Genomic DNA, 25,133 nt, shown 5'->3' with positions numbered 1-25,133 from the left:
GGCATTTTCATAAGCTTGGGTTCTCCATTCATCTAATGAGCTAATATCAAATAACCTCTTTTCACCGGCAAGTTTCAAATCATAGTTGAGTTCTTTAATTGCCCAATATGCTTTATGTTCTAACTCAAGGGGCAAATGACAAGCTTTTCCATAAACCATTTTATAGGGAGACATACCCATAGGATTTTTTTATGTTGTTCTATAAGCCCAGAGTGCGTCATCTAATTTCTTAGACCAATTCTTCCGGGACCTATTGATAGTCTTTTGCAAAATTAATTTTATTTCTCTATTGCTAAGTTCAACTTGACCACTAGACTGAGGATGATAGGGTGATGTAATTCTATGGTTAAGATCATACTTGGCAAGCATTTTACGGAAAGCACCATGAATAAAGTGTGAACCACCATCAGTCATTAAGTGTCTAGGGACTCCAAACCTTGGGAAAATAACTTCCCTAAGCATTTTAATAGAGGTGTTGTGATCAGCACTACTGGTTGGAATAGCTTCTACCCACTTAGTAACATAATCAACAGCAACCAAAATATGAGTATACCCATTAGAGGAAGGAAAAGGTCGCATGTAATCAAATCCCCAAACATCGAATGGTTCAACATCAAGTGAATAATTCATATGCATTTCTTGATGCTTACCGATATTACCTATTCTTTGACATTCATCACAAGATAAGATGAACTTACAAGCATCCTTGAAGAGAGTGGGCCAATAAAATCCAGATTGCAATACCTAGTGAGCAGTTCTGTCTCCCGCATGATGTCCTCCATAAGCTTCGGAGTGACAGTTTTGCAGAATTTGTCCCTATTCATGCTCATGTACACAAAGTCTAATAATACCATCTATTCCTTCTTTATATAGATGTGGGTCATCCCAAAAGTAATGTCTTAAATCATAGAAGAATTTTTTGTTTTGTTGGTATGTAATGCTAGGTGGTAAATATTTAGCAACAATGTAATTAGCATAGTCAGCATACCAAGGAGTGTTATGAGAAACATTTATTGCAGTGAACTGCTCATCAGGAAAACAATCATCAATAGGTAGTGGGTCATCAAGAACATTTTCAAGCCTAGACAGGTTATCAGCTAAGGGTTCTCAACTCCTTTTCTATCAGTGATATGTAAATCAAATTCTTGTAGCAAGAGAACCCATTGAATAAGTCTAGGTTTAGCATCTTTCTTTTCCATAAGATATTTTATAGCAGCATGATCGGTGAGAACAATTACTTTTGAATCAACAATGTAAGATCTAAATTTATCACAAGCAAACACCAATGCTAGGAATTCTTTTTCAGTAGTAGCATAATTTCGTTGAGCACTGTCTAGAGTTTTACTAGCATAATGAATAACATTCAGTTTCTTATCAACTCTTTGTCGTAGAACAGCACCAACAACATAATCACTAGCATCACACATAATTTCAAAAGGCAAGTTCCAATCAGGTGGTTGAACAATAGGTGCAGAAATTAAGGCTTTCTTGAGTGTTTCGAAGGCTTCTAAACAATCATCATGAAAAACAAAAGGAACATCCTTTTGCAATAGATTTGTAAGAGGCCTAGAAATTTTAGTAAAGTATCTGATATATCTCCTATAGAAACCAGCCCGACCTAGGAGACTACAAATACCTTTGATATCTTTAGGACATGGCATTTTCTCAATTGAATCAACCTTAGCTTTGTCCACCCCAATACCTCTTTCAGAAATTTATGGCCGAAAACAATACCTTCATTAACCATAAAGTGGCACTTCTCCCTATTCAAGACAAGATTTGTTTGCTCGCATCTCTGCAAAAGTCGATCAAGATTGCTTAAACAATCATCAAAAGAATTCCCATAAACAGAGAAGTCATCCATGAAAACCTCAATAATCTTTTCACAAAAGTCAGAGAATATAACAGTCATACATCTTTGAAAGGTAGCAGGTGCATTGCATAAACCAAAAGGCATACGTCTATAAGCATAAGTTCCAAAGGTACAAGTGAAAGTGGTCTTTTCTTGATCAGGTTGAGAAATAGGTATTTGTGAAAAACCAGAATATCCATGAAGGAAGCAAAAATGTGTGTGCTTAGATAATCTTTCTAGCATTTGATCGATAAAAGAGAGGGTAATGATCTTTTCTAGTTGCTTTGTTTAATTTTCTAAAATCAATTACCATTCTATAGCTTGTAACAATTCTTTGTGGAATAAGTACATTCTTATCATTAGGAACAACAGTAATACCTCCTTTCTTAGGGACACAATGAACATGACTTACCCATCTACTATCAGCTATAGGATAGATTATACCTGCTTCTAGAAGTTTTAAAATTTCCGTTCTTACCACTTCTTTCATTTTTGGATTCAACCGACGTTGGTGATCAACAACGGGTTTAGCGTCAGGTTCCATATTAATCTTGTGCTGACATAGAGTGGGACTAATGCCCTTGAAATCATCATGAGTATATCCAATAGCGGCTCGGTGCTTCCTTAGAACTTTCAATAATCTTTCTTCTTCATGTTCTTAAAGGTTAGCACTAATAATAACATGATATATCTTCTTCTCATCAAGATAATCATATTTCAAAGTGTCTGGCAATTGTTTCAATTCAAACACAATATCACCTTTAGGTGGAGGAGGACCTCCTAGAGTTTCAATAGGCAAATTGTGTTTAAGCAGAGGACGTTGTTCAAAGAAAATCTGATCTATTTCATTTCTTTCATGCATATGTAAATACTTTTCATGGTCTAGCAGATATTGTGCTAAAGGATCAGTAGGAGGCAGAGCAATGAAGCAAGACCAATTATTTCATCCTTACTAGGCTATTCCTTTTCATGAAGCTTTCTACTAAACTTGGAAAAATTAAACTCATGAGACTCATCACCAAAACTAACACCAACAATTTGTTTCTCACAATCTATTTTAGCATTAACAGTGTTCAAGAAAGGTCTACCAAAGATAATGGAACACAAATCAGTAGGGTATTTTATTTTCCCACACAAGACTTCAACATCTCTACCAATCCCAAGTGGTGTGATGGTGTCTCGATTAGCAAGTTTAATAGTAGCATCTATTTCTTTTATTTTAGTGGGTGCTATGTCATTCATAATTTCTTGATATAAGGAAAAGGGAATAGCACTCACGCTAGCACCTATGTCGCATAAACCATGATAACAGTGATGTCCTATTTTAAGTGAGACAACGGGCATGCCAACAACGGGTCTATGATTATCCGTTTTATCAGGTTTGGCAATTCTAGTAGCTTCATTACAGAAGTAAATAACATACCCATCTATATTTTCTTCCAAGAGATCCTTAACCATAGCAACATTAGGTTCTACCTTGATTTGTTCATCAGGTTTAGGTGTTCTAATATAACTTTTGTTGACCACAATTTAAACTTTAGCATGTTCCTTCATCCTAACAGGGAAAGGTGGTTTCTCAATATAAGCAGTAGGAACAACTAGATCAACATTATGAAGTATAGTTTCCTCTTTAGCTAGTACCGGTTCTTTAATTTCTTCTTTAATAGGTGGGTGATATTTAAACCACTTCTCTTTAGGGAGATCAACATGAGTAGAAAATGATTCACAAAAGTAGGCTACTATCTCAGAGTCAAGTCCATATTTAGTGCTAAACTTTAGAAAAGCATCGGTATTCATAAAAGATTTAACACAATCATACTTAAGGTTAATACCTGACTCTTTAGCTTTGTCGAGTTCCCAATCTTCAGAATTGCGTTTAATTCTTTCCAAAAGATCCCACCAGAACTCAATAGTCTTCTTAATAAAAGAACCAGCACAAGAAGTATCAAGCATGGATCGATCATTATGAGAAAGCCGAGCATAGAAATTATGGATAATAATTTCTCTTGAGAGCTCATGATTGGGGCATGAATATAACATTGACTTAAGCCTCCCCCAAGCTAGAGCGGTACTTTCTCCTTCACGAGGCCAAAAATTATATATGTAATTTCGATCACGATGAACTAGATGCATAGGATAAAATTTCTGGTGGAACCCCAATTTCAGTCGATTCCAATTCCAATATCCAATATCATCGCATAGCCTATACCATACCAATGATTTTCCCTTCAAAGATAAAGGGAAAACCTTCTTCTTAACTTCATCTCCGGGTAAACCTGCAAGCTTAAACAATCCAAAAATTTGTTCCACATATATCAAGTGCATATCAGGATGTTCAGTTCCATCTCCTGCATAAGGATTAGCTAGCAGTTGTTCTATCATACCCGAAGGAATTTCATATTCAATATTTTTAGTAGGTGTAGTAGGTTGAGGGGTAGCTAATTGTGGTTATGGTTGAGGTGAAGATACCCCGAACAAACCCCTCAAAGGATTGTTTTCCATAGTGACAAGTGACAGTAAATTTCAGCACACTATATAAATGTTTCCTTACCAAAGGCGCTTCGCTCCCCGGAAACGACACCAGAAAATAGCATTGTTGATCCACAAGTATAGGGGATCAATTTTAGCCTTTTCAATAAGTAAGAGCGTCGAACCCAACGAGGAGCAGAAGGAAATGACAAGTGGTTTTCAGCAAGGTAATGTCTGCAAGTGCTGAAATTGTAAGTATCAGAGTAGTTTGATAGCAAGATAATTTGTAACGAGCAAATAATGATAGTAGTAGAAAAAGTGCAGCAAGGTGGCCCAATCCTTTTGAGGCAAAGGACAAGCCAAAACTGTCTCTTATAATAAGCAAAGTGTTATTGAGGGTACACGGGAATTTCATCTAGTCACTTTCATCATGTTGATTCGATTCGTGTTTGCTACTTTGATAATTTGATATGTTGGTGCACCGGTGCTTAGGTGATGTTCTTACTTGAAAAAACATCCTTCTTATGATAAACCCCCTCACAAGCATCCGCAACTACGAGAAAAGTATTAAGAATAAATTCTAACCATAGCATTAAACTTTTTGATCCAATCAGTCCCTTACGGAATAGCGCATAAACTAGGGTTTAAGCTTCTGTCACTCTCGCAACACATCATCTAATAACTACTCCACAATGCATTCCCTTAGGCCCAAATATGGTGAAGTGCCCTGTAGTCGACGTTCACATGACAAAAGTAACTACTCACAAATGATAATCATGCTCAAGATCAGAGGGGTATCAAATAGCATATTGGATGTGAACATATAATCTTCCACCAAATAAACCATATAGTAATCAACTACAAGATGTAATCAATACTACTAGTAACGCACAAGCACCAATCTATAGTTCCAGTACAAAGATTGAACACAAGAGATGAACTAGGGTTTGAGAGGAGATGGTGTTGTTGAATATGTTGATGGAGATTGCCCTCCCCAAGATGGGAGATGTCGGTGCACAAAAGGAGGGGCCCTATTTTGTACCCCTTTACTTGTGCGCGGGCAGTTGGAGCCGCGCCTCCGGCCACACTTAGTGGGGCAGAGGAAGGAAGCAAAGCCACAAGACAACCAGAGCAACACCAAGCCAGAAACACGAAGAGCAGAAGGGCGAGGTGAAGCTCCCCCGGCAAGGTCCTGGACGGGGCGGCCTTCGCGGCCCCGGCAAGAACCTTGCCGGGGCAACTTGCCCAATGCCAGCAGGGCTGCCACCCTTGAGCCTGAGAGTTCCAACGCCCTCAACCACATTGGAACCAAAGCTCGGGAGGCGCCTCCGTGGTGGCGTGCAGATCTTATTGAAGACCAAGAACATGCAAGATTAGATGAGAATCAGAAGACGAAGATCCTCGGCAAGATCCTTACCGAGGTTACCCACGAGCCCCCCCCCCCGACAAGGCCCTTGCCGGGGACGCCCACGACGTCGTGGCAAGACCCTTGCCGGGGCCCCGGCAAGACCCTTGCCGAAGACATCCGCGGGGCCGCAGCATGGCCCACATCTGCCAAGACTCCACCGCCGTTCCCATGCAGCTGCAAGCCCACCAACTAGGTGAGCACCTGCATGGTGACGTGCGGCCTCTAGGCCAACTCAGCAAGAACCTGCGTGGTGGCATGCAGATCTTCGTGAAGACTCTGCCACCGCACCAAGTCAGCAGCCAGCCAGCCAGCGTGGCGCTACACGCCTCGTCAGCTCGGACGCGCGCCGAAGCCAGGCGAGGCGGCGACAGCTAGGGCACGCTTCCTTGCCGTACCCGATAAAGCAAGAAGGGCACGTCGGCAGCGCATTAAATGCATTTGTCCTACGGTGCCAGGAGATAGACTCGACTACTTTACAACTTTCCACCTCTCGTGTGCCACTGTGGCAGCCCTCTTTGACTATAAAAGGAGGCCCGCGGCGTACTGAGGGAGGATTCAGATTTTCTTGGACCCTGCACACTTTGTAGCTAGTCCAAGAACACCAGATACACAACAACCAGCAGGAGTAGGGTATTACGCATCACTTGCGGCCCGAACCTGGATAATCCCCCTGCGTTGATCTCTCAATCCCACTCTTTCCACAGCCCCACGCCTGCCAACCGTAGCAAAAGAGATTCCTCGTGATCCCTTAGGTGTCGTTTCCCCCGACATCTTTGGTGCGCCAGGTAGGGGGCGCGAGCTGTGAAAATCCGGTTTGGAGGTTAGCACACCGACTTCATCATCACCATGGCCCTCAAGAGAAAGGGGATCACAGCGATCGGCTCGTCCAGGGCCGGCTCGTCCGCACCGGCACGAGTAGGCGGCCCGGTGGCCACGGATGGGGCCGGAGACGTGGCCCACGAGCATCCACAACATTCTGGCGATCGGAGCCAAGCGAACGGCATCGTCCGAATCCGAGACGACGAGCCACCCGCCGCTGGGTCCGGGGCGGGGCCGTGCTACCCACAGGTGATGAAGCAGCCTCTACGACACCCCAGCTGGCGCCTGCGCCGCGCCCTTCCTAGGCTGCGCGCGATGAGCAACACCGCGATGCTGGAGCCCCCGGGCACCGCCGTGGAAAGAGCCCTGTGCGCCACTCGCAGGACGAACCAGGCCAGCGTGCGCGCTCATACACCGATGCAGGCGGCGTGCGACCGCGAGACCGTGACAGAGCCCCTTCTAACCTGGTTAGAAGTCGGAGCGCATCACAGTCTACACAGATCTCGCCGCCGCCTACGCCAGCAGAAGCGCTGGTGCGCGTGCAACTGCTCCTCGACTTCCCCCTGCCGCGGAGAAGCTCGACGAGTGGAGAGCCACCATCCGAAGCCTTGTAAGCTTCGCCAACAAAGACGAACCGCTCCCAATGGGACCCTCGCATCGGCGGCCTGACGAGCCGGTGCATGCCGGCGGTGGGGGGACCAGAGATGCTGCGACCACGGTGCACTCCCCCCCCCCCCCCCCCCCCCCCCCGCGGCCGCGAAAACAGCCACGGGCATGTCAACCCGACGTCGGTGACAATGTTTCCACAGCGTCGTCCGACCCACGAACCCACCGCTACCAACATCAAGTCCTTCGGGAACGGGCCTAGGGAGAGGCTCGAACTACCATCGAATGACGACGGGAGACGCGCCATCAGTCAGATCGGCGTGCGGGGCCTACTATGGACCACCCGGCGCCGGGGGGCCCCGACGACCTGACTTACGAGGTGGGTTGTCCTGCCTTTACCCGAGAGCTGCGGCAGTTCCAGTGGCCCTCCCACCGCATGTTCAAGCCCGATGTTGGCGAGAAGTACAACGGCAAGTCCCACCCGCCGGAGTTCCTCAGCATCTACACCATGGCGATGCAAGCTGCTGGAGCTCGCGATGACAAGGTGCTTGCCAATGACTTCCCGTTGGCACTCAAACCCAACGTCATGTCGTGGTTGATGCACTTGCCAGTGGATTCCATTTCTTCTTGGTCGGATTTGTGTCATGATTTTGTTGGCGCCTTCACTAGAGGCCACCAAGCTCATGGCCAGGGAAGCGATTTGCACATCATCCCCCATAAAGAAGGTGAAAACCTGCGCAAGTGCATACAGAGGTTTAGCCGGGTCCTGTACAACATCCCAGATGTTCATCCCGCCGCTGTTATCAGCGCATTCCATCAGAATGTGCGCAATCGCAAGATGCGTGAGGAGTTGGTGATGAACAAGGTCAAGGATGTGGCCGAACTTTATGTTCTGGCCGATAGATGTGCTCGAGCTGAAGAGGGGAGGAACCCCGACGAGGAGGCCGGTGCGAAAACCGACTCCACAGACGAAGACACCACTGCCCTAACAAAGAAGGGTCGGCGCCGCAACAGGAAGCGCAAGGGCAAGACTGTGCCTGCCGTTGAGGGATCCGGCGAGCTCGGCACCGCCAAAAAGGCCAAGGCTCACGACCCCGGCAAGGAGGTTGCCAGGTGTGCCACCTGCTTGGCCTTGGCGGCCGTCGGCAAGCCAGGAGGCTCCGACAAGCAGTACTGCAAGATCCACCGCACCAAGGGCCATGACCTCCAGAACTGCCGACAGGTTGAGCTGCTTGCAGAAAAGCAGAAGGCTGAATATGAAAGGCAAGACAAGGAGAAGGGTCAGGATGGTGTTGAGGCATCCGGCAAGAAGCGTGGTGGCCAAGGGGGTGGCCGCGGCAAAGATAACCAACAAGAGAGGCCCGCTCGGGGCCGCGACAAGAAAGAGGAAGATGATGATCATGACGAGGACGACGAGTCCGGCGAGCACGAGTTCCAGAAGGCTACATAGGCCATGTGTGTCGACGGTGGCACCTCATTGCACACCTCACACCTCCAGCTGAAGCAGTGGGCACGTGAGGTCACTGTGGCAGAGCCGTCGTTCGATGCCCAGAAGCCCCTGAAGTGGTCCCGCACGCCCGTCGTTTTTGACACCGTGGATCACCCTGATCGCACAACTGCGGTCGAGTGTTTGCCGTTGTTGGTTTCACCAATAGTACGCAGCCTCAAGGTGACCAAAGTGCTGGTTGACGGTGGGGCCGGTCTGAATTTGATCTCGCCTGCTGTGATCAAGAAGCTGCAGATTCCTGATGGAGATCTCGAGGAGACGGGCACGTTCCAAGGGGTCAACCCGGGAAGGAGTCAGCCGAAAGGTAAAATCACGCTACCCGTTACGTTCGGGGGCGAGCTGAACTACAGGACGGAGAAGATCATTTTTGATGTTGCCGAGATCCCCCTGCCGTACAACGGGATCCTTGGCCACCCAGCGCTGGCCAAGTTCATGGCGGCGTCGCACTATGCCTACAACACATTGAAGATGCCGGGGCCGCTAACCATCATCACCGTCCCGTTTGACAAGAAAGACGCACTCATCTGCGCCGACCAACTCTACCGAGAGGCAGTTGCAGCAGCTGCCGCCAGGGCGCTTGCTCCTGCCGCTGAAGCCCCGGGAAGGAAGAAAGCCGGCAAGACCTCTTGCACCCACTCCGACAAGCGCACCTGTTCGGAGTGCTGTGCTCCCGTTGAGGATGTGCCAGAGAGATCCACCGGCAAGAGCAAGAAGTCCAAGGCTGCACCACCAGAAACCAAGAAGGTGTTCGTCAAGCAGGACGGCACGGGCGGGGCTTTCACTATAAGCTCCACCCTCGACAGCAAATAGGAATGCGCGCTCGTCGCCTTCCTGTAGGTGAATGTCTATGTATTTGCATGGCAAGCATCAGACTTCCCCGGCGTTCCCAGGGAGGTGATTGAGCACCATCTTGTTGTCTATCCTCACGCGTGGCCCGTCAAGCAGAAGGTCAGGAAGCAAGCTTTGGAGCAACAAGAGTTCATCATTGAAGAGATCAGGAAGTTGGATGCGGCAGGCTTGGTAAGAGGAGTACTCCATCCCACGTGGTTGGCCAATCCGGTGGTGGTGCGTAAGGCAAATGGGAAGTGCAGGCTATGTATTGACTACACAGACATCAATAAAGCCTGTCGAAAGGATCCTTTCCCTCTGCCACGCATCGACCAAATTGTAGACTCCACCGCCGGGTGTGACCTGTTGTCATTCCTCGATGCCTATTTAGGGTACCACCAGATCTTTCATGATGAAGGAAGACGAAGAGAAGACCGCGTTCATCACCCCATGTGGTACGTACTGTTTTGTACAAATGCCTTTCGGGTTGAAGACCACTGGTTCGACATTTGCCCGAGCAGTCCAGATTGGTTTTGAGCCCCAGCTACATAGAAATATGGAAGCTTATATGGATGGCATAGTGGTCAAAACCAAGGACAGGGCCACGGTCGTGCAAGATCTAGAAGAAACATTCGCAAATCTGCGCAAGATCAAGCTCAAGCTCAACCCAGAGAAGTGCGTGTTCGGTGTCCCCTCCGGCAAACTTCTCGAGTTCTTTGTGTATCAACGCGGAATGGAAGCAAATCCCGACAAGATCAAGGCGATCGAGCAGATTGAGGCGCCGAAACGGGTCAAAGACGTTCGTAGGCTCGCTGGCTGCGTTGCTGCCCTAAGTAGGTTCATCTCCAAATTTGCTGAGCGCGCCCTCCCCTTTTTCAATGTTTTGAAAAGGCGGGTGCAGTAAAATGGACTCCGGAGGCAGAGGCAGCACTACAAGATTTGAAGAGGTACCTCTCCTCCACGCCAATACTAGTCGCGCCTAAACCACGGGAGCCGTTGCTGTTGTACTTAGCAGCAATGAATCAAGTGGTCAGTGCTGCGCTGGTGGCGCAGAGGGAACTTGAGGGAGAAGCAGCAGTTGCAGCAGAGCTGTCGGATGGCGGGCCGGGGTGTTCCCAGGCGGAGCCTGACACCGGCAAACCAGAACCCCCGGCAAGGCCTGGACCCGGCGAGGCAGAGCCTGAGCAGATGGGCGAAGTGGGACAGAAGAAGAAGATGGTGCAGCACCCAGTGTATTTTGTTAGTTCCCTCTTGCAGGGGGCTAGGTCAAGATATTCTGGAATGCAGAAGCTGCTTTTTGGCCTTCTCATGGCCTCGAGAAAGCTGCGCCACTATTTCCAAGCGCACAAGATCACCGTCGTCACCCGCCTCCCTTTGCAACGGATTTTGCACAACCCAGATGCGACAGGAAGGATTGTGGAGTGGGCATTGGAGCTTTCGCGCTTTGACCTCTGGTTTGAAAGTACTTCAACGATCAAGAGCCGAGCTTTGGCAGAGTTCATAGCAGAGTGGACCGCAACGCCCGACGAGGAGATTCAAGAGACCACCCTTCCCGGCAAGGAGATGAGCAGTGAGTGGATTATGTACTTTGACGGAGCTTTCTCACTCCAAGGTGTTGGTGCTGGCGTGCTACTCGTCCCACCCACGGGAGAGCACCTCAAGTACATAATCCATATGCACTTCCCCCGGGAAAAATCAACAAACAGTACGACGGAGTATGAGGGGTTGCTTGCTGGTCTCAGGATCGCGACAGACCTCGGAATCAAGAAGATCATCATCAGATGTGATTCGCAGCTCGTCGTCAAGCAAGTTAATAAAAATTACCAGAGCTCGTTGATGGAGGCCTACGTGAATGAAGTGAGGAAGTTGGAAGAACGTTTCGACGGCCTACAGGAAGACCATGTTCCCCGTGCGGAGAACAGCATTGCTGACGACCTGTCGAAACGCGCTGCCCTCAAGTTGCCTGTGGAACCAGGTACCTTTGTACTTAGTTAATACAACCATCCATAGAGCCATCAGCAAGGCAGGACAAGCGAAGGAAGACAAGCCCCAGCAAGTACCTTCCCACCGAGCTCCTGATACGTCTCCAATGTATCTATAATTTTTGATTGTTCCATGCTATATTATATTCTGTTTTGGACATTAATGGGCTTTATTATACACTTTTATATTATTTTTGGGACTAACCTATTAACTGGAGGCCCAGCCCAGAATTACTGTTTTTTGCCTATTTCAGAGTTTCGCAGAAAAAGAATATCAAATGTAGTCCAAACGGAATGAATCCTTCGCGAACGTGATTTTTGGAACGAACGTGATCTAGAGGACTTGGACCCTACGTCAAGAAAGCAACCAGGAGGGCACGAGGTAGAGGGGCGCGCCTACCCCCTGGGCACGCCCTCCACCCTCGTGGGGCCCATGTTGCTCCATCGACGTACTTCTTCCTCCTATATATACCTACGTACCCCCAAACTACCAGATACGGAGCCAAAAACCTAATTCCACCGCTGCAACCTTCTGTACCCATGAGATCCCATCTTGGGGCCTTTTCCGGAGCTCCGCCGGAGGGGGCATCGATCATGGAGGGCTTCTACATCAACACCATAGCCTCTCCGATGATGTGAGTAGTTTACCTCAGACCTTCGGGTCCATAGTTATTAGCTAGATGGCTTCTTCTCTCTCTTTGGATCTCAATACAAAGTTCTCCACGATTCTCGTGGAGATCTATTCGATGTAATCTTCTTTTGCGGTGTGTTTGTTGAGACCGATGAATTGTGGGTTTATGATCAAGTTTATCTATGAACAATATTTGAATCTTCTCTGATTTTTTTATGTATGATTGGTTATCTTTGCAAGTCTCTTCGAATTATCAGTTTGGTTTGGCCTACTAGATTGATCTTTCTTGCAATGGGAGAAGTGCTTAGCTTTGGGTTCAATCTTACGGTGGCCTTTCCCAGTGATAGTAGGGGCAGCAAGGCACGTATTGTATTGTTGCCATCGAGGATAACAAGATGGGGTTTATATCATATTGCATGAGTTTATCCCTCTACATCATGTCATCTTACTTAAAGCGTTACTCTGTTCTTTTGAACTTAATACTCTATGCTGGATAGCGGTCGACGTGTGGAGTAATAGTAGTAGATGCAGGCAGGAGTCGGTCTACTTATCGCGGACGTGATGCCTATATACATGATCATACCTAGATCTTCGCATAACTATGCTCAATTCTGTCAATTGCTCAACAGTAATTTGTTTACCCACCGTAATACTTATGCTCTCGAGAGAAGCCACTAGTGAAACCTACGGCCCCCGGGTCTATTTTCCATCATATTAATCTCCCGACAACAAGCTATTTCTGGCGCCGTTTATTTTGCTTTCTTTACTTTGCATCTTTATCATAAAAATACCAAAAATATTATCTTATCATATCTATCAGATCTCACTTTTGTAAGTGACCGTGAAGGGATTGACAACCCCTTTATTGCGTTGGTTGCGAGGATTTTATTTTTTTTGTGTAGGTGCGAGGGACTCGTGCGTGGCCTCCTACTGGATTGATACCTTGGTTCTCAAAAACTGAGGGAAATACTTATGCTGCTTTACTGCATCACCCTTTCCTCTTCAAGGGAAAACCAACGCAGTGCTCAAGAGGTAGCAGCTCCCAGGAGCCGCTGGCAAGGAGGTTGCCGGGTACCCCAAGCTTGCCGAGGGGAAACTACCTCCGACGGGGCCCCAGGCCCTGACTGTAGAGGCAGCTGCACTTGCAGCCGAAGATGTGCCTTTGGTCCTTGCCGTCGAGCCCCAAGCTCCGGCATGGGCGCAGCCCACCGTCCGTTTCCTCCAAACAGGAGAGCTCCCCGAGGAGCAGGAAGAAGCAGAGAAAGTAGCCCATCGGTCCAACATGTACCAGTTTGTGGATGATACCTTGTACAGAAGGAGGCCAAACAGAGTCAGGCTGAAGTGCATTCCTCAAGAGGATGGGCTAGAGCTGTTGGCAGAGATACATGGAGGTATGTGTGGCTCCCACATAGGGTCAAGGGCCCTTGTCGGCAAGGCATTCCGGCAAGGTTTCTTCTGGCCCACAGCCCTCCAGGATGCAACTGCGCTAGTAACCAAGTGTGAAGCGTGTCCGTTCCATTCGAAGAAGCTTCATCAACTAGCTCAAGCCCTTCAAACAATCCCTCTCTCTTGGCCATTTTCGGTCTGGGGGCTCGACATACTAGCCCCTTCCCCCGTGCCGTCGGGGGCATTGAGTACTTGTACGTCGCAATCAACAAGTTCATAAAGTGGCCCGAAGTGGAGGCAGTGAGGAAGGTGACAGCACAGTCAGCCGTCAAGTTCTTCAAGGGGCTAGTTTGCCATTTTGGTGTGCCGAGCAGGGTCATCACCGACAACGGCACGCAGTTCACAAGCCGCACCTTCACGCAATACATCCAGGACCTCGGTAGCAAGGTCTGTTTCGCTTCAGTGGCACACCCATGGAGCAACGGCCAGGCGGAGAGGGCAAATGCTGAAGTACTGCGAGGCCTGAGGACAAGGACTTTTGACAGGATGCACAAGTGTGGAAGGTGCTGGATTGATGAGTTGCCGACGGTTCTTTGGTCGACCAGAACGATGCCAAATCGAGCCACCGGTAGACACCCTTTTCCCTGGTATACGGGGCAGAAGTAGTTCACCCCACGGAACTCACATACGGGTCACCTCGAGTGCTCGCTTATGACGATCTTGAGCAAGAGCAGTTGCAGCAAGATGACGTGACGCTCCTTGAGGAAGATCGTCTTCGGGCGGCTGTGCGAGCTGCACACTACCACCAAGCCTTGCGCCGCTACCATAGCCGCAAGGTTCAGGCCCGAAGTCTTGAGGAAGGCAACCTTGTTCTTCAGCGCGTTCAGTCGGCCAAGAATTCCAACAAGTTGACGCCGAAGTAGGAAGGCCCTTATCGGGTAATAGGAGTCACCAGGCCTGGCGCAGTCCGCCTGGAGACCGAAGATGGTATTCCAGTGAGCAACTCCTGGAACATCGAACATCTTTGTAAGTTTTACCCAGGAGGAGCGGTTGCCGGGCCTCCCGGCAAACCACCTTTTGTACAAGCCTTGCCGACGAGGCATGTAACCCTTTGTACAGAGCCAGGCGCAGACCCTAAGCATAAATAAATGAAGCACTGGCGCCCTAAGTTTTAGCATGCATGCTAGGTTAAGTCTCTCTCTGGAAGGGTTGATAGTGCTCAGCGGCAACTAACCCCTAGCATAGAGGTTGGGTGTGTGTCTTTCCGTCCTTTCCAGTCCTTTCTTTGGTTCGCAGGCTGCACAGGCGTTTCTGCCAAGCCATTTAAGGGTAGAGACATGGATCGACATCCCCGACCCCGGCAAGCCATTGCCGGGGGCTGCAGATTCAAGCACCCGACCACGGCAAGCCAAGGTCGTCGGGGGCTACAGATTCAGATAAGTCCTTTATCCCCTGTTATGCATTTTCGTATGGAATTGGGACGTATGAAGCCTCGTTTATTCCTGGGCCACTGTACTCCCCCTTTCCTGTGCCCAAGAACTATTCCCTGGGCCGGAACTTGGTTGTAGTTGCGGTGACAAGGAAGCAAACGAAGGGCCTAACCCTACTTCGCCCCTGCCTCTGCCGAGAGCGTGAGTATGGTCGTGAATGAAGTGAGGGGACGACAAGGCCTGTTGCCGGGCGACAATGTTTATCCTAAAAATACAAGGATTCATTCCTTGGCATGGGCCTCGCTCACGCACAAAGAACCCGGCAAGCACCCTTTTTCATTAATACGTTCCAAACAGGTACAGTTTGTATGGAATGTAAACATGAGCGAGGGGATTACATGGTTTAAATCTAACAAGTGCCCTCAGGCTTAAAAACTAAAAAAGATAAGTGCCCCGTGAGCCCCGTTCTTGCCCCTTTCCTCCCAGGTGTGGCAGGTGAAGGCAAAAAGGAGGTGACAGGGAACGCGCCGATGGGAGCTTGACGAGGAAGACCCTCGGCAGGGCACGTGGCCGAGGGAGGAGGGCGGCGCGGTCAGTCGGAGTCGGTGTTGGCGTCCTCCCGCTTGATGCCCTCATCATCGCTGTCGTTGTCCTCCTCGTCACTCCTGCTTGAGGAGGAGTCTTCATCATCGGAGGAGCTCTCGACGCAACACCTTAGGCGAGTTCCCAAGGCCCAAAGACCTTGACGGAGAGCAGGCCATTCTCCATTAATTTGAAGTGGAGAACGAGCCCCTCCGACAGGCTGTGGGCACGAGCGAAGGTCTTCCATCCACGACAAAGATACATAACATGAGGGGCGGGGAAGTCAACGTCGACCCGCATGCTGCCATTCCCACAACCCCTCATATGCAGCCTCAAAGCCTGTGGCGGGTCGAGCTCCATCTCCCGAGCGAACAGAGTAGGGAGACTAAGACGACGACGCACTGGCTGGTGCATCCTGATGACGAACTCGCGGGGCTGGTCTCTGACGTGGCCCTCCATTGGGGGAGGGGCCGCTGGCAGAGGCGAGGCTGGTGCGCCGCCCCGTCCTCCTCTTCCCTGAGCGCCACGGCAGCCTCGGCCTCGCCCCCTCCCCCTTCCGCTCACGGCCGGCTCCGCCGCCACGAGCTCTTGGGAAGGAGGGGCGCGCTGTCGAGCAGAGACCCTCGTCGCTGCCATCGGAGTGTCGGCGCGCCCTCTCGCCATAGCGGAAGGAAGGAAGGAGCCAAGGTGGAAGGAGATGGATGATGAAAGATTGAGGGGTGCCACCCCCTCCCCTTCTTATAAAGGGGCGGGGCTGGGGCTCAGCCGCCCCACTTAACCAATCCGGCCGCCAGGGGCGTAGGGAATCGAGACCGACCCGCTGCTCCAACCAGCGACGACCCAGTTTCCCGCCTCGTCATTTAAGGCCCGTGCCCCCCCGTCCACCGCCTACCATCTTTGAGGCATGGGGGACACGTGGAGAGCAAGCCGAAATCAAGGGGACAAGTGAGGCGACTGTTTTCCACCCCGTGATCGTGGGGCACGGGCGCCTTGAAGGCCACGACTCGAGTCCACTTAGTAAATGAGCCGCGCCCCTACGTTTTCCTCTTTTTATGGGGAAGGCGCGAGCCGCCTCCTTACCACGATGTGACACATGTGTGCCGCGACCGCCCCACGCATGACCCCCATGTCATGCATGACCCCCACGTCGCGCATTCAACGCAGGTCGTGGGGAAGTGCAACTGGTGAGGGAGTTACTGCGGTAAAACTTGGCCCCGCATGCCCACGCACCATTTTGGGCCTAGCCCAACAACGCGTCGTGCTTATGTGTGGCCCAGGCCCGGGGGCTCCTGTCGGTGCACAAAAGGAGGGTCCTATTTTGTACCCCTTTACTTGTGCGCGGGCAGTTGGAGCCACGCCTGCGGCCACACTTAGTGGGGCAGAGGAAGGAAGCAAAGCCACAAGACAACCAGAGCAACGCCAAGCCAGAAACACGAAGAGCATAAGGGCGAGATGAAGCTCCCCCGGCAAGGTCCTTGCCGGGGCGGCCTTCGCGGCCCTCGCAAGAACCTTGCCGGGGCAACTTGCCCAACGCCAGCAGGGCTGCCACCCTTGAGCCTGAGAGTTCCAAGGCCCTCAACCACATTAGAACCAAAGCTTGGGAGGCGCCTCCGTGGTGGCATGCAGATCTTTATGAAGACCAAGAACATGCAAGATTAGATGAGAATCAGAAGACGAAGATCCTCGGCAAGATCCTTACCGAGGATACCCACGAGCCCCCCCCCCCGACAAGGCCCTTGCTGGGGATGCCCACGACGCCGCGGCAAGACCCTTGCCGGGGCCCCGGCAAGACCCTTGCCGAAGACATCTGCGGGGCCGCAGCCAGGCCCACATCTGCCAAGACTCCACCGCTGTTCCCATGCAGCTGCCAGCCCACCAACTAGGCGAGCACCTGTGTGGCGACGTGCGGCCTCTAGGCCAACTCAGCAAGCACCTGCGTGGTGGCATGCAAATCTTCGTGAAGACTCTACCACCGCACCAACTCAGTAGCCAGCCAGCCAGCCAGCGTGGCGCTACACACCTCGTCAGCTCGGACGCGCGTCGAAGCCAGGCGAGGCGGCGACAGCTGGGAGGAGCTTCCTTGCCGTCCCCGATAAAGCAATAAGGGCACGTCGGCAGCTAATTAAATGCGTTTGTCCTACGGTGCCTTGAGATAGATTCGACTACTGTACAACTTTCCACCTCCTATGTGCCACTGTGGCAGCCCCCTTTGACTATAAAAGGAGGCCCGCGGCGTACTGAGGGAGGATTCGGATTTTTTGGACCCTGCACGCTTTGTAGCTAGTCCAAGAATGCCAGTTAAACAATAACAAGCAGGAGTAGGGTATTACGCATCACTTGCGGCCCAAACCTAGATAATCCCCCTGCGTTGATCTCTCAATCCCGCTCTTTCCACAGCCCCGCGCCCGCAAACCGTAGCAAAAGGGATTCCTCGTGATCCCAAAGGTGTCGTTTCCCTCGACAGGAGAGTATTTGGTGATGATGATGACGATGATTTCCCCTCCGGGAGGGAAGTTCCCTCGATGGAATCGCTCCGACGAAGGGCAAAAGTGCTCATGCCCAAGTTCCGCCTCGAGAAGGCGGTGCTCCGTCCTGAAAGTCCTCTCCTTATTTTTGCTAGGTCAAAATGACTTTTATACCAGAAGATGGGCATCGGATGTGGGCCGAGGGGAGCACAACCCACCAGGGCGCGCCTGGGCTCCCTAGCGCGCCCCCTCTGGTACCTATTGGCTCCAATATTCCTCATATATTTCATAAAAAATCTCTGTAAAGGTTCAGCTTGTTTGGAGTTGTGCAGAATAGGTGGCATGACGTAGCTTTTCCAGGTCCAGATTTCCACCTGCCAGAATTCTCCCTCTTTGTGTGTTCCATGCATATTATGAGAGAAAAGGCATTAGAGTTACTCCAAAAAGCATTATTATGCATAAAAACATCATAAATAACAGTAGGGAAACATGATGCAAAATGGACGTACCAGCAGACTATTGGATTTTTTTTTGAAAAGAACGGATTTCGGTGTGTTACCTGGGAAACGATCTCGTGCTGTAGAGGTAGTTCCCTCTTGAACAGGCTCCCTGGTTTAGTTTTCCACAATGCGAGCACACTGCAAAGGAAGGTGAATTTTGACAACATAAATTATTGAACCAGATATGAATGCAAATTAATTTCAACATCATAGAATTCAATACCTATCCATGAATTGCTGAAGATGCGTCAGATCCTGAGCGTTTGTTGACTCCCTGAGAGAATCCATGTAGTAAACTGTGTTCTTGTTTGGAACAATGAATACCAATATCTAGTAATTGCTACATATTAAGAAAGCCATGAACTTACGAATTATGTTGAAATCTCGAAGACAACGAGTGTATGCGTGGTTGTTTACTTGACTTACCGTTCATGATATGGCCAGAGAAATGATTCTGCATGGGACGCGTTTTTGAAGATACAGATGACCGTGTTAATGGCCAAGTCCCGTAGATCCGTACCATCTATTTTTGTGCCATTTGCTAATGCATGATCTATGAAATACACACTCTCCCTTTTTTTCTCTGCGCGTTCAATGCCCTGAGAGGAATAAAATGCAGTCATCTGTTTATCATTTACAGCCTTGTATGGAGAAGTTGATCAGAGTTTGTTAAGTACTTACAAAATCAGGCATCTAACAAGAGTGGCATCGAGCTCACTGAAGTTGAAGAAGAGATGTAAGTCCTTGAGACTCACATTGATGGAACCAGCATCATGTCAGAAATGATCTCTGTTGTAGTGGACTAGCAGAGCATGATGACCTACAGACATTTGATCCATGCAATATTCATGTAACTCATGACAACTGGATCTACACTCATCAAAGTATTCGGCAACAAGAAATGGCTGGCCATGGACGTAATTGCGTGCTTCAAGTACATCTGCTTTATTTTTAGCAAGCTGCAAATCTATTTCTTCATCATCCATGCCGTCTGAAATAATATTACTCCCCGATTCAAACAACCTGCTATAATTTGATTCTGGGCGATGAGTGCTTTAAGTAAGAGGCAATCGTTCTCTTTCCTCTTCGCTCTCTCGATGCGCTTCCTCGCGGGTGCAGCCTTTTTGGCTGCTTCCTTCTTGGTACTTGAAGTATTTCTAGTAAAACGTCTGGTTGGCTGCAAGGTAGACTGCCAAGCAGAAGGTGAAGCTTCCACGGACTGCATAGCGAACGGTTTATCTATGCCGGACCGCTGAGCTATTTGTACTGCTTTGACAGACTGCTGGGCAGTAGGAGCAGAGGCATCGGACTGCTGACCATGCGTTGAAGCTATGTCGGGTTTCTACGCAGGTGGTGCCAACTTGTCGATGTGCTGAGGAGGCCGTGCCAACGCGTTGGTTTGTTGAGCAGGAAGTGCTGACGCATTAGTATGATGATCATGCGGCTGCAGACCAACGGACTAATGAGCAGTCGGTTATGGACCTACAGACCACTTAGCAGGCGGTTCTGAAGTATCAGACTGCTTAGCAGTCCGTTCCACCAGGTTGGTCTGCTGAGCATGTGCTACAGCTGGGTCTCCCCTCGCTGCTTCAGCGGCCGACATCTGAACCGGTGGTGCGTCTTCAGCAGTTGTAGGCCTTGCCACTGGCTGCTCTGGGGCGGAGGATGACATGGCCTGTACGGCACAAAGTCGGGTCGGCTGATCACAGGTTGATGCATCAGCCATCGGATTACGAGTATTAGGTTATTGGGGGAGGCACGCGAGAGCTGATGTGGCAAGGAGAGCATCATCGGTTGAGGGGCGACATTGGTTGCTCCTGGCGGGGCTTCAGGGATCTCATCGATGAACTCTATTTCCTTTCGTGGCCACTAGATGTGATGTAATAGTGTTTCTCCCAAGGTCCTTTGCTCATCAAAGTCTCCTAGGACATTCTTTAGTGCAAATTCATTGAATCCAGGCTTTACTTCAGTCACGTAGCACTTCACAGAGCCGGGCTTCAATGGCACATTATCCAACAAGAGCCCTCTTCCAAGAAGGGTGGGAAAACCCAGGTTGTTGCACATTTTAATGTACCTTCATAATGTGTAAGCACGCCCTTCAGTCTGTCTTCCATTCCAGATAGATCAGATATAGCATCATCATGAGCAGCTGCAGTCTTAGTGTCACTGGGGTCAGCTGATGCACATCTACTCTTGTGCGGTGTTGTCGCGCAATAAGCAGCATCCTCCGTGCCCGCCTCCCCTCCCATCTGCTGGCTATCTGTCGGTGTTAGAGTCTTCTGCTTCATCATTGACTCCTCAATATCCTTTCGAACAGTCGGATACATGTCCTTCCTCAACCCTTCATACAATTCATTCTGCTTCATTTCACTCCTCGCTTTTTCATGCTGAGCCTCTCTTCTTTGCTGAGTGTGAAAGCCGTCTTGTGCGGGACATTAACACCTATACCCCTTGCACGACCATGGGGCTCTCTTGTTTCCAGAGCATCAGACAGAATGTCACATGGCCCGGAGTTCCTGTAGAACCTTCTAGGGATCTTGGACATGAATTTTCAAAGTAATAAGTTCCGTCATCACGCCTCCTTGCACGTGCCTACAAGTAGTCTCTGGCGTGTTCGCCCCTGATTTCACTAAAGGCCGGTTTCCCACCCGCCGCTACTGCTTCTTTCTCCTGGTCCCATATCGGTTTCATGCTGTAGTATCCTGCCACGCCCATACGATGGGGGTGTGTGTTCTTCTTCTGAAGTTCCGATTGCTTGGCATTCTTCTCAGCAAACTCTTTAGTTGCCCTGACCCTTTTAAATTCTGCCCAATCTACCTTTGTAATTTGGGGGTATGCGGGGATTGGGTCCTTGCCGTCACACAAGTACTTCTTGTACAACACGTGCTTCCAGTTTCTCCAAGCATCCCTAGCCTTCTTCAGTGCAGCGTGTTCCACTTGCATTCTCCACTGCTCTAGAACGTTGAAGTGATCCATGATCTCCCAGACTATCCTTTGCCATGTTTCTGTGTCGGCCTTCCGAAACCCCGGCAGATTAATGTTGAGCCTTGCCCTGCCAACAAATCCACACACACTCCTGAACCTCGTGCGTGCTTTTTCTGGTTTAGTTGGAGCCCAAGACTTTAAATCGATCTTGGTTACTTCATATACACCTTTAGGCTGGCGTGGGCTTCCTTGGAGCGTTCCTCCGTGTCCTGACCGGAAGGGTAATCACTGCAGGTCTATTCTGTTCAAGATTACTTGATCCCTCACCATCTGCTGAAGACCTAGGTTTGTCGAAATCAGATGAAGATACATCGCCTGAAGCATGAGTGTTGTCACTGCTATTCGGCATCTACAGAGAACACATGCGAAACTCAGGAAAGCAGGATAAGCATAAAACTAACAACTTGGTATCAAGCTGTCTAAACATGTCATGCAATAATTTAGAAAATGTATGGCTTATTTGTTAAGTTTGTGTGACTCGGGCACCCGCGCCCTGTAAATTGGCAGTAACTTATTGGACAAATACAACTTATATGTACTAGTTAGGAAGGTAGATAATGAACATATATATGCTCTCCGTTATTTTATAGCCAATTTGGGAACATACAGAATGAAATAGGAAGAGGGATTGCGAGGAAATATGCCTCACCGCGATGGAGAGTAGTAACTAACAGGTTTCTTAATGCAAACCCGGCCAGACCATAGGAGAGGCGAGGGTTACAGGATCGATATGCTCGAGATTGGCTGGCGAGAAAACGAAGACGGCGAGGCCCGGGCAGCCGCGTGTTGGGAACGGCAGCGGATGTAGGCTTGACGCAGAAGAGCGGGCACGCGGCCGGGGTGAGCACGCCGGCGCCGGAGAGGGTTCTGCTGTGGATCTGGGAAGGGGGAGCTGCGATGGAGATTGGGTGGACTAGTTGAGTGAAACGCGGGCAGGTGATGGGGGGGTGTTGGCGGCTTAGGTGAAAAGGGTGAAAAATATCCCCGGTCGCTGCGCGGAAAGGCCTATGCAAACGGTTGCCTCTAAGCACTCGTGTGCACAAAGAGAATAATTTAGTTTGAAATGAAGACGTACTAATTTTGAAATGAAGACGTGAGTTCATCGTTTCGCCTCTAATTTTTCCCGCATTAAGCAATCACCATTATACCACGGGTTTGATTTGCTGGCGCATTTCAGGTCTCATGTGCTATATTTGAGACATTTTTGGCATTTACCGTGCATTTTGGCATATAAATCAACTCCTAGCCGGATTGCATTTCCTGTCAAAAGGGATGAGGATTGACGTTCGATCTGGGAGCATCCAACGGTGCAGACATACGATCCATGGGGTTTGAGTTCTGGCCAATCCGAACGCATGACTCAGATCACGCGCGCAGCAGGCATCGACCATGGTTTGGTAGGCACACGACTTTCATGAGTGAACCGTGTGCTATTTGAAAACATTTACATGAACTAACAACATATTTTCGTTTGAATGAAAACAAGAGTTCATCGTTTAGCCTCCAAATTGTTTTCCACGGTAAGAAATCACCATTGTAGCCTATGGTTCGATTTTCTTGTGCATTTGAGGTATCGTTTGCTATATTTGAGTCGTTTGCTATAGTCGAGTCGTTTGCTATAGTCGAAACTACACGTGGGTGCTAGCTAGCAAGATCATTTGTGTGTCGCTTTGGGAGTTTCCATTCATTTTTTGAGAAACGTGGAAAAAATTAAAAAAGTTCGGCCGCAGGGTGCGGCCAGAGGCGTAAGCCTCGTTGGTATTCTAATTACAGGAAATGCATATAGAGTCCGGAAATAATGAAAATTGGTGTGTCACCGTGGCGTGATCTCAGGATCACATGGATTTTCTTTGGTAAAGATGGCACAAGTTTTGATGCTCACACCTTCCAAATTGGAGTATCTCACAATAAGGATCATAGTTTCCAAAATGAGACGCGACAATTCGGACTCCAATCGTCAGTGACTACATCGTTTCGCCTCGAATTTATTTCATGGTAAACAATCACGTATATACCCTAGGTTTGATTTTCCGGCCCATTTAAGGTCTCGTTGCTATACTTAAGTCATATTTCTGTACTTACCTTACATTTAGTGCATATAATTAAATTCAAAACCGTTCTACCACTACATCTGGGTGTTACTTAGAAAAGAAGGTGTACAAATCATTTGTGTGTCGCTTTGCAAGTTTTCATCCATTGTCCGAGAAACGGGGAGAAGGTTCAAACATTTCGGCCACGAGGTGTGGCCACTGGCGTAGGCCTAGATGGTATTTTAATTACTGGGAATTCAGATGGAGTCCAAACATCATCAAAATCGGTGTGTGCCCGTGGCATGCTCTCACGACCCCGGGGAATTTTTTTGGTAAAGTTTGGCACAAGTTTTGATGATCGCTCCTTCCAAACCGGAGCATCTCACATGAAGGACCATGGTTTCCAAAAGGAGACGTGTCAATTCAAACTCTAGTGGTCGGTGACTTCATCATGGCCTCATAAAAATTTCCACGGTACGCAATCACCATTATACCATGGGTTTGATTTTCTAACGCATTTCATGTATCGTTTGCCATATTTAAGACATATTTTGAATTTAACGTGCAATTTGTGGATATAAATAAAATCACAACCGGTATTGCATGTGTCGTCGAAAGGGATGAGGATCGTCGTTCGATCAAGGAGAATCCAACGGTGCAGACGTAGGATCCGTGAGGTTTGGGTTCTGGCCAATCAGAACGCACGACTCAGATCACGCGTGTGGCAGGGGGCATCGACCATAGTTTAGTGGACACACGGCTTTCGTGAGTGAACCATGTGCTATTTGAAAACATTTACATTAACTAACAACATATTTTTGTTTGAATGAAAACATGAGTTCATCGTTTTGCCTCCATTTCTTTTCCACGGTAAGAAATCACGATTGTACCCTATGGTTCGATTTTCTGGTACATCTTACCAGGCGGCAGGCCTGGCTAGCAATCTCAAACTTTGAATATGCAAAAAAAGAGATCTCATTTCCTATATTTGAGTCATTTTTTGCACACACACACACACACACATATATATATATATAGTCGCAACTACACGTGGGTGTTAGCAAGATCATTTGTGTGTCGCTTTGCGAGTTTTCATTCATTGTCCGAGAAACGGGAAAAAACTTCAAATAGTTCGGCTGCAGGGTGCGTCAAGAGGCGTAGGCCTTGTTGGTATTTTAATTTTAGGAAATGCATATAGAGTCCGGAAAATAACGAAAATCATTGTGTCACTGTGGCGTGCTCTCACGATCGCATGGAATTTTTTTGGTAAAGTTTGGCACAAGTTTTGGTGCTCGCACCTTCCATACCGGAGCATCTCACACGAAGGATCATAGTTTCCAAAAGGAGACGCGGCACTTCGGAGTCCAAATTGTCAGTTACTACATCGTTCCGCCTCAAAAAAAATCATGGTAAACAATCGCGGATATACCCTTGGTTTGATTTTCCGACCCATTTCAGGTCTCGTCCCCTATGTTTAAGTCATCCTTTGCACTTACCTTCCATTTTAGTGCATATAAAATCAAAAACCCTACTACAACTACATGTGGGTGTTTTAGTTAGGCTATACTTAGGCTACACATAGTGGAGAGTATCATATACTCGTATCATGCATATATACGATACTAGTGTATGATACTACCTTTAATTATAGTG

The sequence above is a fragment of the Aegilops tauschii genome, chromosome 6 (genome assembly GCF_002575655.3).
Source record: "Aegilops tauschii subsp. strangulata cultivar AL8/78 chromosome 6, Aet v6.0, whole genome shotgun sequence".
Taxonomy (NCBI): Eukaryota; Viridiplantae; Streptophyta; class Magnoliopsida; order Poales; family Poaceae; genus Aegilops; species Aegilops tauschii.
The sequence above is the reverse complement of the archived record's forward strand: the minus strand, read 5'-3'. Positions refer to the sequence as shown.